Source organism: Merops nubicus, unplaced genomic scaffold (assembly GCF_000691845.1).
Source record: "Merops nubicus isolate BGI_N331 unplaced genomic scaffold, ASM69184v1 scaffold18825, whole genome shotgun sequence".
Classification (NCBI taxonomy): domain Eukaryota; kingdom Metazoa; phylum Chordata; class Aves; order Coraciiformes; family Meropidae; genus Merops; species Merops nubicus.
In genome coordinates this window covers 64884-81061 of record NW_008610538.1, presented here as the reverse complement: position 1 = coordinate 81061, position 16178 = coordinate 64884, and the positions used below count along the sequence as shown (strand labels likewise).

Sequence of the window (16178 nt, the reverse complement as noted above, 5' to 3'; positions counted from 1 at the left end):
TTTTGGGAGTCATATTTCCTGCTGCTCCCTCCTTCATTTGTGTATGAACACCTTCCCTGCTGCTCAGCCTGTTTGGTACTCCTGTTCCCTCCCACATCCAGGCCATGCCACCATGGAGCCCAGGCTGATGGCCTCCACTCTGCCTTAGGAAGAGTAAGGTGCCAGAAAGACTTGTTGTGGTTCCCTGGGTGAGTCAGGATATTGTGTCCTTGAAAGCAGAGAAGTGTCTTCAATCAAATAGGGGGATCCCTTTGAATAGATTTTGTCACTGTCATTAGATAAACCTAAAATAACTGAAGTTATAACAGAAGACTTCAGGTGGGGTTTTTTTGTCTCTGTATGTGGAAAGTTTCAAGCATTAGTAGGGTTGGGTTGGTTGGTTGATTTATTTGTTTTGAAATGTCTTCCAGATGCGTATTTCATAATAAAACTGAGGCTTGAAATATGTCTTATGGCCTGGAGAAGGTTCCTGGCAGAATTAAATTAGGTTCATTTTTGGCTGCTGCATTCTTGTTTCTACAAAGTCAGTATCACCACCACCAACCAAACTGCCCCAAACAAACCAAACCACCCTTGAAAGTGTTGTGTTGAAACACCCGGGACAGTATTGTTTCAGTTAGCCCTGCCAACAGGTACTTGGTAACGGGCTCATACACAGGAAACAAAGTCAAATAAATGTCTCGGTTGCTTAATAGCAATATTGGATGGAGATGCAATGGGAGTGAGGAGCTTCCTTCAACCTGCATTATTTAATCCAATCCCTTGGTGATCTTGTCTCTAGACAGGCTGACAAACACATCTCGTGGTGTGATGTCATTCATGCTTGGCTTCCATAGTGATGATGTATATCTACACATAAAAGCACTCTTCCAATCACTTGTGAAGCCTGTACCAGCTATTTGCTAATGGTTTTGGGCATACCAGTGCTGCTTTACACACACGCTCTGTTGTGCACCACAATAACCTAACGTTTGGTGGCTTGTCACCTGCAAAGCCCAGGTACCATTTGTTACCATCATGGTGGCAATGCAGCAGCATAGGAACAGCGACTGTTTCATGCTGTGGTTTCTTTATTTAGAGACAGAAAACCTGTGTGTTTGCATTACCAAATTAGACCCAAATAGCATTTTCTGTATGACAGCTATCCCTAAAAAAAAAAAAAAAAATGAGCAGGGAATTGGTATCTCTTTTCCCAGAGAAAAATATTTTGCTTTGTTTTTCTTTTAAATTATCTTAGTATGACAAAACCCCATTTTTTTAGTCTCTAAGATGAGTGTGGCCTGAAAACAAGCCTTATTTTGAGGCGTGTTGCCTTTTTAATATGTAACGTGATACCTTGTCATGCTGTGACAGTGTGACAGATGGCATTGGCACTATAAAGCAGAATTATCTTTTGTGCATAGCTGTACAACAGCTAAATACAGTAACTGTACAGTATGCTGATTAATGCAGGCTGCAGATGTTTTGGAGATACCATTACATTTTAACTCAGCACCAAATGATTAATGGTTTCATTTAACGTGCTTACCAGGATTCTGGTCGTGTTGCAGCACATAGTATGGAAGGGTGTTTTGGGTAGAAGATGATGAATTTAGGGTTACAGGCAACAGGATGTGAATTTGTGTTGTATTGCAGCTGTTTATTACTTCTGGAAAATGAGTGAGGCCTGTTAATTAACAATACTTTGCAAGTAAACTTGTGTATAAAGTTACAGCTCATAATAAACTGTTAAGACCCGTAGTTTTTAGGTTAAAGGAGAACAAGAGGTGTAAGGTTTATTCTGTATAATTATTAGATAATGATTATAATATAATTATTATATGTATTCTCATAGAGAACATGCAAAATATAATATATTTTAGCATTGTATTATATTATTCATACCTGTGTGAAACTAAGGGCCAGAGTAAACAGTTAAAGAGTTTAAGGTAGTAGCTTTCCCATCCCTCTGTATTTTAGGCATAGAACTTATGTTGGTGGTCTTCCTTGGAACAGTTATACCCGAGTTTGTCCATGTTCAGATGGCACAGACCCTTCAGACCATGATGTGGGATGGTTACCCTCCTAGCTTTCTAACATTTGTGGCAGCTCTCCTAAATGGGACAATGCAAAAAGAAGAAAAGTGGGTGTGTTTGTTTTTTAACCCAAGCTTTGCTGTATGACTCCCAGGGCTGCAGAGCTGGCGTTTGGACAGGCACTCTGCTCCTTAAGCTAACAGAGCTTTAGCTCCGTGCCTGCTTGACTACAACCCTGCTGCTGCATGCTCATAAAGAACACTGCTGTCCCAGCGGGGTGAGAATGCTGCTTTGAGTAAATCCACTTTTTAAACTTCTTGTAACTTGTCTGTGTTTGTTTTGCCAATTGCCCTGGAAACTGGGCCTTTGTAGCAGCCCCAAGTGGTTCAGCTTGCAGGGCTCAGGGAGGAATGCAGGGAGGAGGGTGCCTGGGGGAGGCAGTATTTCTTGGCAGTGGGAAGTGGGTGTCCCTGTGTGGCCAGGAAGCACCCAGGAGCAGTTTTACGTTCCATGTGTAGCTGAGACCTGCAGTATGGCTGCCCTGGGCTGGGCAGACCTGCTGACCTCAGGTGTTCATCCTATATGGGAAGCTCTGAATACAGTCTCATGTTGAGATCCCCCTTATTCAGACCAGTTAATGCTTTTGATATCTTTGGCTTGTGTTTGCGTGGTGTCAATGACTGATTTTTCTAACATGATGGCTTTGTGGCTTGCCTCTGACTGTGGGAACTGACTGGAAATACAGTTGGATGTATTTCTTTTCCCAAGTTGCCTTAGGACTGGGAAATGGCAAACTAAAATAGGTGTTGCTTCTTGTTGCAAAAACTTGGAAATGTCCGTGCTCAGATGCCTTGTTGGTGAAGTAAATGATATAGAAATAGCATTTTGGAAGCATGGTGAAAGTCCTTTGAGCCAGCCACTGTGTTCAGCTAGCCACGTGGTACTGACTTTTTTTCAGACCTTGGTTTCATGATTATTTAGTAATTTCAGTAATGAAGAACATACCACTAATTGTAATCTCATCTATTCTTAAAACCAACTAACTAATCCCTTGCATTTTTTCCGTATTCTCTCGTGTTGCTGCTCTCTCCTTCTTTCTTTCTTCTCTGTTTTCATCCTCTGTATTTACACTTACGTGGTGTTTCACTGTCTGCTGAGTTCCCAGGAGCTGTCGTTTTGCATCATGTCTTCAGGTGCTCCCAAGGCCTGCCCTGCATGTGCCTGTCAGCCACCTCTCCAGCTGACCAGAGATGGGTTAGATCATGGCTTGAGAATACAAGTTGTGGGTTGCTGCTGAAAGAGTGCGTGTATCACCAAAAATGGCGAGGTTAGCAAATCTGCACCCCTATAAATGAAGCCTTGCCTGCACTGGGATAGAAGTCTTGCAAGGCTGTTGTGAGAAGCAATCCACTGGAGTCAGCACAAGCCCCCTGAAGGAAGCTCACTGGAGCAGATTTAACTGTTCTGCGCACCCCCTGGTGTTGGTGACAGGGACGTGGCTGGAGGGGGCTCAGCAGGGCCCCCCTCGGGGAGCAGCCGCAGTCAGGCAGCAAAGGGGGTAGCGAGGTGCCATGGGAACAGGAGGGAGCAGCTCTGCAGAGGTTGTAAAGCCATGATACCTGTGTTACCCCTGGGTCATGGTTCAGCTCACTGCAGAGCCCTTCCTGCCTGTGAAAACAAACAAACAAACCTGGTAACCTCAGAAAGAGCTGAAAACAGAGCGTGGAAGGCAAATAAAAAGGAGGTGACAGAAGTCTCTTCAATAATGACCCAGGTGCAGAAGGCTGAAGCAGAGGCTTGTAACAGAGTGGATGTAATCTTCACATTTGCTGCCTCTTCTCAATGCAGTTGGAAGCTGATAAGTGGATTTCTTTTTTCTTTTTAAGCAGTGTGTAACTAAAATTGCAGTTTGCTGTCACAGCGTATGTGGAAGTTTAAAAAAGAATTGAGCAAAACTGTGAAGCTGACATTTATGTGGCTGAGATACATTTTAGAAGGGATGCTAGGATCTCCATTTCTCTCTCCATTCTCTTGAGGAATTACTAATTGGCCTTTCTCTTGAAGTATCTAGTCTTGATCTCTTAGCCAGGACAGTGTATTTTAGGAACCAGAGATGTCATTTGATATTTGAGTTCCTGTATTTCTGACTTAATTAAATAATTCATTATTACTGACTTTGTTAGAGTGGTGTTTGTTCAGTGACTTTGAGCTGTTCAGTGTTTCAGTTCCTTTTAAACTTTGGCAGCAAATATGCACTGCTTCACTCTCTATATAAATTATTGTTTCACGTAAGTCGTTTTAATATATGAAATCCTACACGAATTTATAATCCCAGTTGCTGTACTTTCAAATTCAATTTTAATGAGATTTGGGTTTGTTTTTTTTTTTAAATATTTTAAAAAACTAATTTTACTTTTAAACCAAACACTTCATATTACAGGAATAAAGTCTATTTTTATCAACCCTGATTTATTCTGCCTAGATATTCAGGCCTTGTGGTTTGCCACGAGTCCAGCTGCCAGGGGAGCAGGCAGTGGGAGCTGGGGCTGAGCTGAACCTCATGGGGGCTGAGAATGGAACTGGTCATGGGCTTTGCCATGGAAAGCAGTAGAGAGGAACAGTTTGTCCTTTGATTTTATTTGGCTCTTGATGGCTTGCTGGTTCCTTGACTACTGCTAGGTGCTCCAAAGTAGCCAGGATTAAAGAGTGGCTCAGGTCTCCAGACTGTGCAAAAGAGTACTTTCTTGCTTGGTTGCTTTACCCTCTTTAGATACACATACAATTGCAGTACTTGGCTTTGATGAAGCACAAATCTCTGCTGCTTCTTGGAGCTTGGTTGACTTTGGAGAGTCAAACCCACATGGGCCGACGTGTGCCGGATCTGATCCCTGCAGTGCACCAGCAGCCCTGTATGTCCCGTCAGCCGCACCAGTGCCAACCCCTTAATGGTGATGGGGGTGCCCGAGTGTCACTTGGCACAACTGCGGGGTCCCCACCCCACCCTGGGGCTTCCAGAGCCTTTCTAGCTTACAGCAGAAAAGAACGGGGCTTGCTGCGGTTAGAGATAGCAGGAGTGGCGTTTGGAGGAGGAGGTGTCTGGGGGCAACGGAACGTATTTGATGTAAAAATGATGGAGTGGCAATAAACCTCCTAACAGCCTGCTTCAGCGTGTGCTGCTCTCCAGTGCCTGGAAGGAGGCTGTGGGCTCTGGCTGTCCCTGCCTCTCATCCCTTCCCAGTGGATTTTGCAATTACCCCAGCTTTGAAAACCTGCAGAACACGACACTCGCTCCCATTATTTATCAATAGCTCTCATTTGCAGTTTCCTGCCTCTCTTTTAGGGTGCTTGCCTTAACTAGTTTCAGCTGACTGTGGCTGACTTGAGTTACTGGCAATACTGCTGTGTTCTGGGATGGTGCTGGTTATGACGGATAGTAGGAGACAAACCAATATTTTTCCTTCAGGGACACAAATCATGCTTGTCTTCCAAGTGCAGTGATGGTTTGGCGGGGTGAAAGGATGCATAAAAATTGCCTTCCAAGTGTGTGCAAGTTGACAGCCTGAAAGGTGATTTTCTTGGCTCATATACTTCAGGTTGCTGGATTTTACATATGGCAAGTCTCCAGGACAAATATTGCTTTTGGAAAACCTAATTAAGTTCTGCCATAAGAGTTAAGTTACTGAGTATCAGGCCTCAAATGATATGCTTGATTTAGACTTCTCTGGGGTTCAAAAATTGTGAATTTTATCAGCGGTGGTTTCGTGGAAAAATGAAAAGCCAAAGTTGAAACTTTCTGAAGAAGAAACTTGGGCACTAGGACTTCTAGTGAGGGTGAATTCAGCATAGGAGTATAATGTAGTCAATGTTTTTTAAAAGGTCACCTTCATTTTCTTGGGAATGCTTTGAAGGGTTGCTGTCACCCTGCGCCATTTCCGTGTGTTACGTTACAAACCCTGTGGCAGGACCACGTGCTGATACTGGAAGTGGTATTATTTGCTGGGTTACAGTTAGAGATCTCTTCAGTGGAAAGGAAGCATCAAAAGGAATGTAACAAGAGGAGTGGAAACGTAAATTGGGTCCTTTAACTTCTCTCTGCCAGTCTTAGGCCAGCTACAAGAGACGTCTGAATACAAAAATCAGTGCTTAATTTCAACTTTTGCTTTGTGGGCTCCATATTGTAAAAAAAAAAAAAAAAAAAAAAAAGAGCTACCAGTTCATTGCAAGAAATCCAAGCTTCTGCTTTGTAGGTAGATTTTTACAACAGCATGCATACAAACTGCAGCACCTGGCCACCATGCAGCCACTTCTTGACTGCAAGCCAAGGGAAATGTGGTGTCATTCAGAATGAATAAGAGCAAGCTTTGACTGGAAAAGGAAGAGAATGCTCTGATGTGGTGATGAGACAGACTTTGGATTAGGCCATTTGAAAATGGACAGTCAGAGTGATGAGACTGGAAATGTGAGCCCTGAGAAGTTCAGAGCCCACCAGCAGATGATAGATCACTTGTAGTCATAGTGCCCAAGCCAGCAGTGAATAAATGAAGTAAATAAATAAAGGGAAGGAGCTGTGGCCAAGGCACTGGGACTTGGAGCCAGCAGCTTGCTGGAGGACATGCCTTGCTCTGGTTATGTTTCTGTGTCTCTTCAAAGATGAGCTTGGTAGAGTGCTCAGTTACGTGATGAGTAAGTGCATTGATGGTGCTAAATGGGGGTTTTCCTGACAACAGAGGTACCTTGGAAGCGGTCAGCCCCTTCCCTGTTCCCTTTTCTGAGGTCCCATGGTAGGAAAGGGGACTGAGATGACCGAGGGAGGGAGATCCTGCCAGCATTTCTCTGAGGACTTAAAGCTGTGAGACAAAGCTTTGTTATGCCATTTGCCAAACAGTTTCGGTGGCGAGGTGGGAAGGGATTCTCCTGGGTAAAACTGCAGCTCTTTCAGTAAGAAGCTCTTGAAGCACCAAGTAAATACTGAGCTGATAAAATTGTTAGTAATTTTTCTTCTTGTCATCCCAAAGCCTGTTGAAGAATGTTACTATTTTAATTCTTCCTTAAGTGTGAGTGGTTAAGTGTCTCCCGGTGTTTGTAAGAGTTGTTGTTACAGTGTAGTTACTTGTTTGAGTAGAATACACAGTATTTGTTAAATGTTATACTTGAGCAGGGCCCGATGCTGCCTCCTTCCATCTCCAGGACTCTGCCTGCTGTGGTATTCCCCAGGGGAGGGAAGGCAGCCATGGCAGCCATTTCCCCTGCCCTGTGTACCTTTGCTGGCAGTCTGGAGTTTCTGTAGTTGAGTGTGACACTTGGCCAGAAGAATCAGTCAAGAAACAGATGTCTGATGTTCACCCCTTTGGGATTTAGGATTTTTTTTTTTTTAAAGGATCATAAATCGCAGTAGTTGGAAACAGCAGAATAAAGAGCAAAATGACAAATTGGACCAAATGGAAGCTTAATTTTATATTGATCTACAGATAAATGCAAAAGACTCACATCTATGCAAGTCAATAGGAGTTCTGTAAAACAGGGCTGAGTTTGACTCAGCTGTGTCCCCTTCTGAATAAGGGATGTGACAAGATTATAAATACTGTCACAAACACTCATAGTGTGGTTATTTGGGATTGGGGCCTTACAGGTAACCAAACAAGAAGCACACAGTCAGCCAGGTTTTTATTGGAGCACCTCTGTGCAAAATCAATGTTAGCTGTCTGCCTCTTTGCAAGGTAGTTGCTTTGAGCATCAGCTCTCTACTGTTAGTGTCACGCGTGAGTTCTTGTAAATCCCTTTGGCACCAGTAATGCAGGTTTTGAATGTTGTGTACTACTTTGTCACGTTTGCAGGACTTCTCACTAACGGCCAGCCTAAAGGATTAGGACCAGGATCAGAACAGCTGGAGAACGAGAAGGACGATGCGTCGCAAGTGTCCTCAACGAGCAACGATGTTAGTTCTTCAGATTTTGAAGAAGGGCCCTCGAGGAAAAGGTCAGTAGTGCATTATGACTAAAGTACAGCCTTGCTGCTTTCTCCCTTCTGTGCTACAGGGTTGTGATTATGTGATCAGCAGGGCATGGTTGCACATACTGCCCTGCCATAAACAGACCTTCCAGTATGGAGTCCCAGTAGCTGTAAGAATATAGTAAATTTTGCTTCATTCATGGGTATAGATGGTTCTTCTTTTTGTTTTGGAAAGCACTGAAGAGCTGTTGTTCTTTTGCAGTAGGTAATTGCTAATTTACATGCCTCAAGCCTGCCCTCTCATACCCCTCCTTTGGCCTTTCAGGGACAAGTCAATATGTATGTGTGTGTAATTTCAAGGAAAGCATCACTAAAGTAATTATTGTTCCCGTTGTTGTTTTTAATTTTCTGTGAATGAAACCGTGTGAAGTTAAAAAAAAAAAAAAAGGCAACGGATGTTTCTGAGAAGAGAAACTGTATAGTAAGGCAATGTGGTGGGTATTGTTTGCAAAGGATTGCTCTGTAGCAAACTGCCTTCTCTTTCCTAGAAGTCAGGTATGAGGTCCTTGTTGAACTCGTAGGAGTTCTTATCCTGAATGTCTGAAAAATGCCATTTTAAAGAGAGAAATGGAGGATGCTTTCTCCACCTTTCTCCTTCACACTTCTTGCCTCCTAGTCCCGAGCCAAAACGAACCATAAAATTCAAAGAGCAGAAGCTTTCCTGTTACCTGCACAACCTCGTGGTTCCCCTGAGAAGCCAGGCTGGGGTGAGGAGAGCAGTGCTTTCCTGGACACCCCCTTGTTCCTGTTCCCGTGTCACCCACCCCTGGTGCCCACAACCTTTTCTACTCCCCAGGCACCAAACTCCAGGTCTCGTTTGTATGCCCACTTAAGCTCCTCCAGTGCCTCAGAGTAAGATTTGTGTTATCTTCCATACTGGTAGAAATTTTGTAAGGCTTATCGTGTCCTGCTGCTGGCTGGGTATTTGTCTGTTTATTTTTGGCTCTGTGAGATATAACAGAGGTTTGAAAATTGTTTCTGCTTACACATTTAGCCACTATCCACCGAGGGTGTGATCCTGGGAGAGAGTGGTCATCATTCCACCATGCTGTCACTGCTGCTTGGTGTTATCTTAAGGAGTTTTTGCTGCCCTCTTGTCCCCTTGTTCTTCAGCTGTGCTGACACAGCCACTTGTATGGTTGCACCGAGTGGGTTTGAGGAGCTGGTTAGGATTAAAAATAATAGCAAGAGGAAGATGAATTGAGGCTTTTCGTCAGGGTTCTTCATTTTTAACCTGTGTGTGTTTTCATCTCCTGTTCCTAGCATGGCAACAGGAGCAACCAGCAGTGCAACTGAGAGTGTGTCCCCTTCCTCTCCTAGGGCTAGTGGGGAGCAGGAGGGGCTTGTCCTTTATACTGTCCCTGCTCCTGGTGCCCTGCACAGTCCAGGTTCCAAGAAACCGCATTTGGGTATTGCAGGTGAAATTATTTTTTGAGGAATATTTGCTAGTTTTTGGCCCTGGGGATTCAAACACTTGAGAAGCAGCTCAGTGGCTCAGGCCTAATAAGAGGGAACTCAGTGCTTTTGGGACTTTTTGAGTTAAAACCAAAACAACCCCTCCCAAACCAGAAGCCAAGATGAAAAATATTTTTCTGGCTTTTGTGGGTGGCAAGGCATCATTTCAGTTCTTCTTCATGCATCGTGAACTGTTGAAACAGTACAGCACTTGCTGTGAAGGAGGATGCACATTCCTGGTTTGTTGCCATTTACACCCAACACAGACATTTATCTACTTTTTTCCTCCCCCAGCTTCCTCTTTGCAGACAAACCTCCTCTGGGCTCCATCTCTTAAGCAGTACTGCAGCATGTGGAGTGTTTTGTTGTCATCTTCTTGTTTCCATTTAGTAGGGTTTCTTTGTTTAGCTGAGTACGTAATGTTTCCTCAGTCCAGATCATCTGGGGATCCTGCAAAGGGTTGTGCCAGAGGCACAGGGTGGACACAGGATGAGGAAGGGGGAATGGGACTGAAATGGGTTCTGTGGATTCACTGCTTCAGCTCATCCAGTTCTGAGAAACTGTGCCCTTCTTGTCTTCCCTCAGGGTTCCTCAAAGTCAGACTTTTCAGTTGTCCATTCAGCTGTGTGTGCTGAACAATGGCACTCTTGTACTAAAATACACCTTTAAACAGTGTAGCTTCAGCATTTACTTCATGTACTTTTTTCTCTTTCACAAAAAAAGTATCTGTCATCTTGAAATAGTGTGGTATCTAGCTGGCTGTACACACAGTGAAATGATTTTAGGGCTTGGTGCACTCAGTGAAGCACAAGTGTTTGGAACTTCCTCTGTGGAATACAGTGAGTGTTGAGTGCCAGGTTTCCTGTGGTGTTTGAACTGTGCTTTATATGTAAGTTACTATTCAGTTTTTTATGGCTTGTAGAGTTGGGGGGGTGTGAGGGGTTGGTGTACGGCAGAAATGTTTCTTTTGGAAACTTGAACCTGTCATCTTCTAGAGGAACAGGTACCTGTATTTCACACCAGTGATGGAAACAAAATGTGCTTAAGCAAGTAAGCATGGTAAGTTAGGGAGGCTGTTGTAAGGGGCTCCAGTTGGTGTAGTAGCTGAAAGCTAAACCTTGCAGTTCATCAGTGGAGTGGCAGGCAGGTACCACAGAGCCAAACATCCTCTTCCCAGTTTCTTCTTCCCTCCTCTTCCCAGCTGTCGTGTCTGGCAGTTCTCTGGCCCCCAGGGTGGTCAGTTTGGGGGTCTAATCTGGCAACATTTTCCCCCCTGCTAGAGCAGGAGATAGTGTGTGTGCAGCACGTGTGTGTTTTGAATTTGCATTTATGGTTGAGGCACACTCTTCCAGTTTCAGAGACAATTTGCATGAGAGCCTGGATGAATAGCAGGTGCCAATTCTCATAGCAAGCTGAGCAGAGGGTGGATTTGCTACCAGTTAGCTTTGCTTTCTGGTCTCACCATGCCAGCCATCCCTGGCATAGGTTTTCCGTGGGTCAGAACTAGGCAGTGGATGCTCCTAGTGACCTGATGGTCAGAGGACTTGGCTGGAGATAGGTAGATGCTGAGAAGCAGCCATGGAGAAGGTAGATCCCTACCAGCCTGCCTGCTGACCAGCGAGGAGGTTACTGCTGAGTATTCCTTATTTCACACGTAGAGGCCAAGCTGTGTAACACAAGAGTAAAGCCCCCAACCAGGCACTGCTTCAGGTTTGTGTTTTCAGTTTCAGCTTCTTTCCTAGCCACATGGCTTGACTGAAGAGACACGTGTGCCATAAAGAGAGCATCATGATGGGAGGAGAGGGACTGTGGTTCTGGTGAAAGTGCTGATTTCATCTAACGCTGCAGATTTGGTTCAGGACCTCACTTTGTTTAACAGACCAGGCTTTTGAACACTGTGGCCTGGCACTGTCAGGCTTCAGAGGGCTCCAACTGGCCTGTGGGTACTTTGTCAGCAATTAACACCTTTGCTCTCTGAGGACTGGAGGAAGCTTCCTACTCAGCCAGCTTTGCGGAAGTCTCCGGTTCTTTCTAAGTGTAGGTTTAGACTGCAAACAGAAATCATTGAACACTACTGACAGTATGCAGCCTGCCTTTTGTGAAGCTGCAGGCTTCAGCTGTGACAGGCTGGAGGTGGTAAGGAGGAGAAGTATGTGTACAGCTTTGGCTCTGCCAAGTCTCTACATCAGACCAAGAATTGTGAGTCCTACTTATGGAATAACTGGGATTTGTGGGGGAATGGCAGAGGCAGTAGTGACAAGCCAGGACTTCAAAATCTTCCATGACTTAGACGTGCTTGAGTTTACACTCAAAAGAATGAAAAACAGTTGATCTGTGCTCTGTCTATTACTAGTGCCCAGGTCTGGGAGGAAGCAGGGGAGAAATCCTAAGTAGTAAATCCTGCTTTCAGCCAGTGGGGAGGTGTCAGCATTGTTCTAACATTTGGCATAAGCAGAGCACTCAGATGTTCCACAGAGTCTGTCATGTAATGGGTTGCTGTCTAATTGCCACGTGAGTGAGAGCAGTTGGTACTTTGTTCAGCACTTCTGGGAGAGATGGACAAAAGCACTGGTATACAGGCCTGATAAGGTTGGATGGTCCTCAGGATATTCAGCCCCCTGAGCTGGAAGACAGGGACTGCAAGCAGAATGAACCCCCCATAATCCAGGAGGAAACAGTTAAGGACCTGCTCTGCCACCTGGACCCTCACAAGTGTATGGGGCCAGATAGGATCCACCTGAGAGTGCTGAGGGAGCTGGTGGAGGAGCTCGCCAAGCCTCTCTCCATCATTGACCAGCAGTCCTGGCTAACAAGGAGGTCCCAGATGACTGGAGACTTGCCAATGTGATGCCCATCTACAGGAAGGGCAGGAAGGAGGATCTGGGGAACTCCAGGCCTTTCCACCAGGGAAGGTCCTGGAGCAGTTCATCCTGAGCACGCTCCCAGGGCACGTGTGGGACAGCCGGGGCATCAGGCCCAGGCAGCAGGGGGGTGTAAAAAGCAGGTCCTGCTTGACCAGCCTGGTCTCTTTCTATGACCAGGGGAGATCATCTCGTTAGTGGATGGGGGAAAAGCTGTGGGTGTTGTCTGCCTGGACTGCAGTAAGGCCCTTGACACCGTCCCCCACAGCATTCTCCTGGAGAAGCTGGCAGCTCGTGGCCTACGCTCTTCACTGGGTTAAAAACTGGTTGGATGACAAAGCCCAGAGAATTGTGACTGGAGTTAAATCCAGCTGGCAGCCAGTCCCATCAGTATTCCCCAGGGTTCAGTTTTGAGGCCAGGCTTGTTTAATGTCTTCATCAGTGATCTGGGTGAGGGGATCAAGTGCATCCTCAGTAAGTTTGCAGATGACACCAAACTGAGCAGGAGTGTTGATCTGCTTGATGGTAGGAGAGCTCTGCAGAGGGATCTGGACAGGCTGGATCGATGGGCTGAGGTCAGCTGTATGGGGTTCAACAAGGCCAAGCTCTGGGTCCTGCACTTGGGTCACAACCACCTCTTGCAATGCTACAGGCTTGGGGCAGTGGCTGGAAACTGCCTGGCAGAAAAGGACCTGGGGGTGCTGGTGGTTAGATGACTGAACATGAGCCAGCAGTGTGCCCAGGTGGCCAAGAAGGCCACCAGCATTATCAAAAGCCTGTATCAAAAATAATGTGTCCAGCAGGAGTAGGGAAATGATTGTGCCCCTGTACTTAGCACTGGTGAGGCCACAGCTTGGGTACTGGGTTCAGTTTGGGGTGCCACAGTATAAGGAAGACATTGAGGTGCTGGAGCAGGTCCAGAGAAGGGCAACAAAGCTGGTAAAGGACCTGGGGAACATGCTTTCTGAGGAGTGGTTGAGGGAACTGGGAATGTTTAGCATGGAGAAAAGGAGGCTGAGGGGAGACCATCTTGCTCTCTATGACTCCCTGAAGGTAGGTTGTCATGAGGTGGGTGTTGGTCTTTTCTCCCAAGTAACTTTTGATAGGACAAGAGGAAATGGGCTGAGTTGCTCCACGGGAGGTTTAGATTGCATGTTAGGAAGAATTTCTTTCCTGGCAGAGTGGTGAGGCACTGGCACAGGCTGCCCAGGGAGGTGGTGGAGTCACCATCTCTGGAGGAGGTAAAAAAAATGTGTAGACATGGCACTTCATGACATGGTTTAGAGGTCATGGTCATGCTGGGTTGACAGTTGGAGTTGATGATCTTGGAGGTCTTTTCCAGCCTCAGTGTTTCTATGATTTTGTGGTCTTCACTGAGTAAAGATGGTACATTTTCAAACCCCATGAAAAAGCAAATTGCTGAAGGAGGAGTGTAACTTCAGTGTAGCTGCATGGTCCTGCTGTGAATCTCAGATTTCCAGCTATGATTCTCACTTGAGAAGATCAGCAGGTAACAGCCCAAAGGTGTTTGGTCCCTGTGCTGGCTGCTTGTACATTTTTATGGGCAACTCTTCAGGGTGCAACCACCGGCAGTTCTTAACAGTGTGCAGAGACAGCTCTATGCTTTCTAGCAACAGTTGCTGCCCTTACCCAAGGAGAGACCTGTGCAGAGGAGACCTGATGTGACAGTGAGTTGCTCTTTGGTGACAGGAGGCTCTTGCTGGCTTCCTGGTACTCCTCAGGTGGCTGCTTATGTACGTGGCACCCTTCCCAGAAATCCACACGGGAATTGCCAAACACACAAGTGCGTTTATCTTTCATTGCAAAGTTGTGTTAATAGAAGCCTGTGAGGAGGGAGCCTGTGTGGGAGGAGGTTGACTGATTGTAAGAATTGCTAAGCTTTCTAAGCTTTAAATGTTGTGGGTTTTTGTTGTTGTTGTTTTACTTAATGGTAGAATACTTTTTGCACAGGGACATGGTTTAATGGTGGACTTGTAGTGTTAGGTTAATTGTGGGACTCAGTGATCTTAAAGGTCTTTCCCAACCAAAAGGGTACTCTGATTCTGTTAATATTTTCTCCATTAAGGGAAACAGGGAAGACTGTTTAGCGTAGAAGAAAAATAGGGTTGAAGAACACCCTTTGCAGGAGCAGCAGAGGGGTGAACATCTCCCACTGGACCGAGGACGTGCAGAGCTTCTGGGAGAGGACACTTTGCCCAGTTCTGCTTCAGGGAACGTTGCTGGCCACAGGAGAAAGGCACAACCCACTGGGAGCAGTAGTGTTTTAAGCTGCTACAGCTAGATTGGCCAGAAGTTCCTTATTAGGAATCTTCTGAGGTCTTTAATTAATACAGCAGCTTTCTGCTCACAGTCTCAAGCATGTGACCATGAGAAGTGTGGTTGTGTGCTACAGCAAGGTCAGTCTGTGGGATGTGCTCCTACACATTGCCTCCTGCTGGCTCACTGCTCTCTGCTCCATTTTCCTCTTTACCTTTTAAAAAATGTTTATTTCTAGATGCCAACTTAACTCCTTGAGCTGGCTCGCTGTGGGGCAAGACGGGTTTGTCAAATGAAAAGTTGGGAGTGTGTGGCCAAGGAGGGGGAGGTGGGTACACCAGTCTCCTTTGGCTGGTGGCTGGCAGAGCTGTGTTGCTCCCTCAGCTCCAAAAGAAACCAGCTGAGGGTATGCAAACGTCTGCGTATTAGGCAAGCTGCTAATTTAAGTGGTTTCTTTTAGTGATAGAGCCTTTTCACCTTGAGCTGCAAAAGCAGCAGAGCTGGCAAAAGATTTGAGGGGACTCAGGGTTGGTTTCTTTTTACCTTTGGGTTTTTTTTTTTTTGTCAAATCATTTTTATCTATAATTACGAACAGTCTCTTTAGCATTAGACTTAGCAGCTTTCATGCAAAAACGAGGTCAACCCTTTGCCCACGTGTGTAATTTTGTGAGGGGTTTCTGCTCAGTGTTGTAGGTGCTGGAGAGAGCAGTGCGTTATGACTCAAGTGTGGACGCCACAGACTGCTCATGATACCAAAGTCTTCTTCCAGGACCTTTTTAGTGAATAGTCTTTTCACTAATTGAAAAGCTACATAATGTGCTTGTGTTCAGCTCTTGCCTGCTACCACAGAATGTAATCCCACTTATCAGCCAGGGCCTTCTACTCTTTTTTTCCACTTTCAGTCAGCTATGCAAATCCACACTAGTTGTTTGAAGAACTACATTCATCCACAATAAAACCAAAATGGCAGTATTATTTTTTTTGTCCCCCTCTTTCCCCAGAAATTCTGATACGAGTGGAATATATGTTTAGTGCTGCGCATTTATAATGAAATAAGCCTTATGAAGACAACAAGAATAGTCTGTTGGCAGGGATTTGCACAGCAATAGTAAGAAGACAGATTACCTGCTTTATAATGCAAGTCAAGGAGATCACTCTGTGTAGTTTGAAAAGGGAAAAAAACCCAGGTTATTAATGTTCTTTGAGTATTTTCATAAGGAACAAACAGGTTGCTGACAATGGATTCTTCTATCCAACAGGCGAAGATATAACAAGGTACAGGAGTCTGGGAATGCTTTAATGTTGTGGGTAGGCAGCTATATAAACAACTTGTCCCAGCACCCATATAATAATTACAAAGGTATATAAATGATATAAAATCTAAATTATATATTTATATAAAATATAAATTATAGCAACTGAGAAACATTAGGCAATGTCTGATTCAAACTCAGTTGTCCTCACCTGCCACCTTCTCTTCAGAACTGAGAGCTGCAGGAGCAGAGTCCTTCCGAACCTTGAGCTTGGGCTGGTTCCCTGAGGGACCAAGGATGTTTCCACA

General features: G+C 45.2%; 1 protein-coding gene across 1 annotated transcript in view; it reads left to right on the top strand.

Annotated features, from left to right (window-relative positions):
- The window catches only part of LOC103773577 (protein Jumonji-like), a gene marked incomplete at its 3' end in the record, with an annotated part of 102881 nt that overhangs the window by 21823 nt on the left and 64880 nt on the right, over positions 1-16178 (top strand). Inside the window, 1 exon segment of the mRNA XM_008940953.1 lies at positions 7850-7991.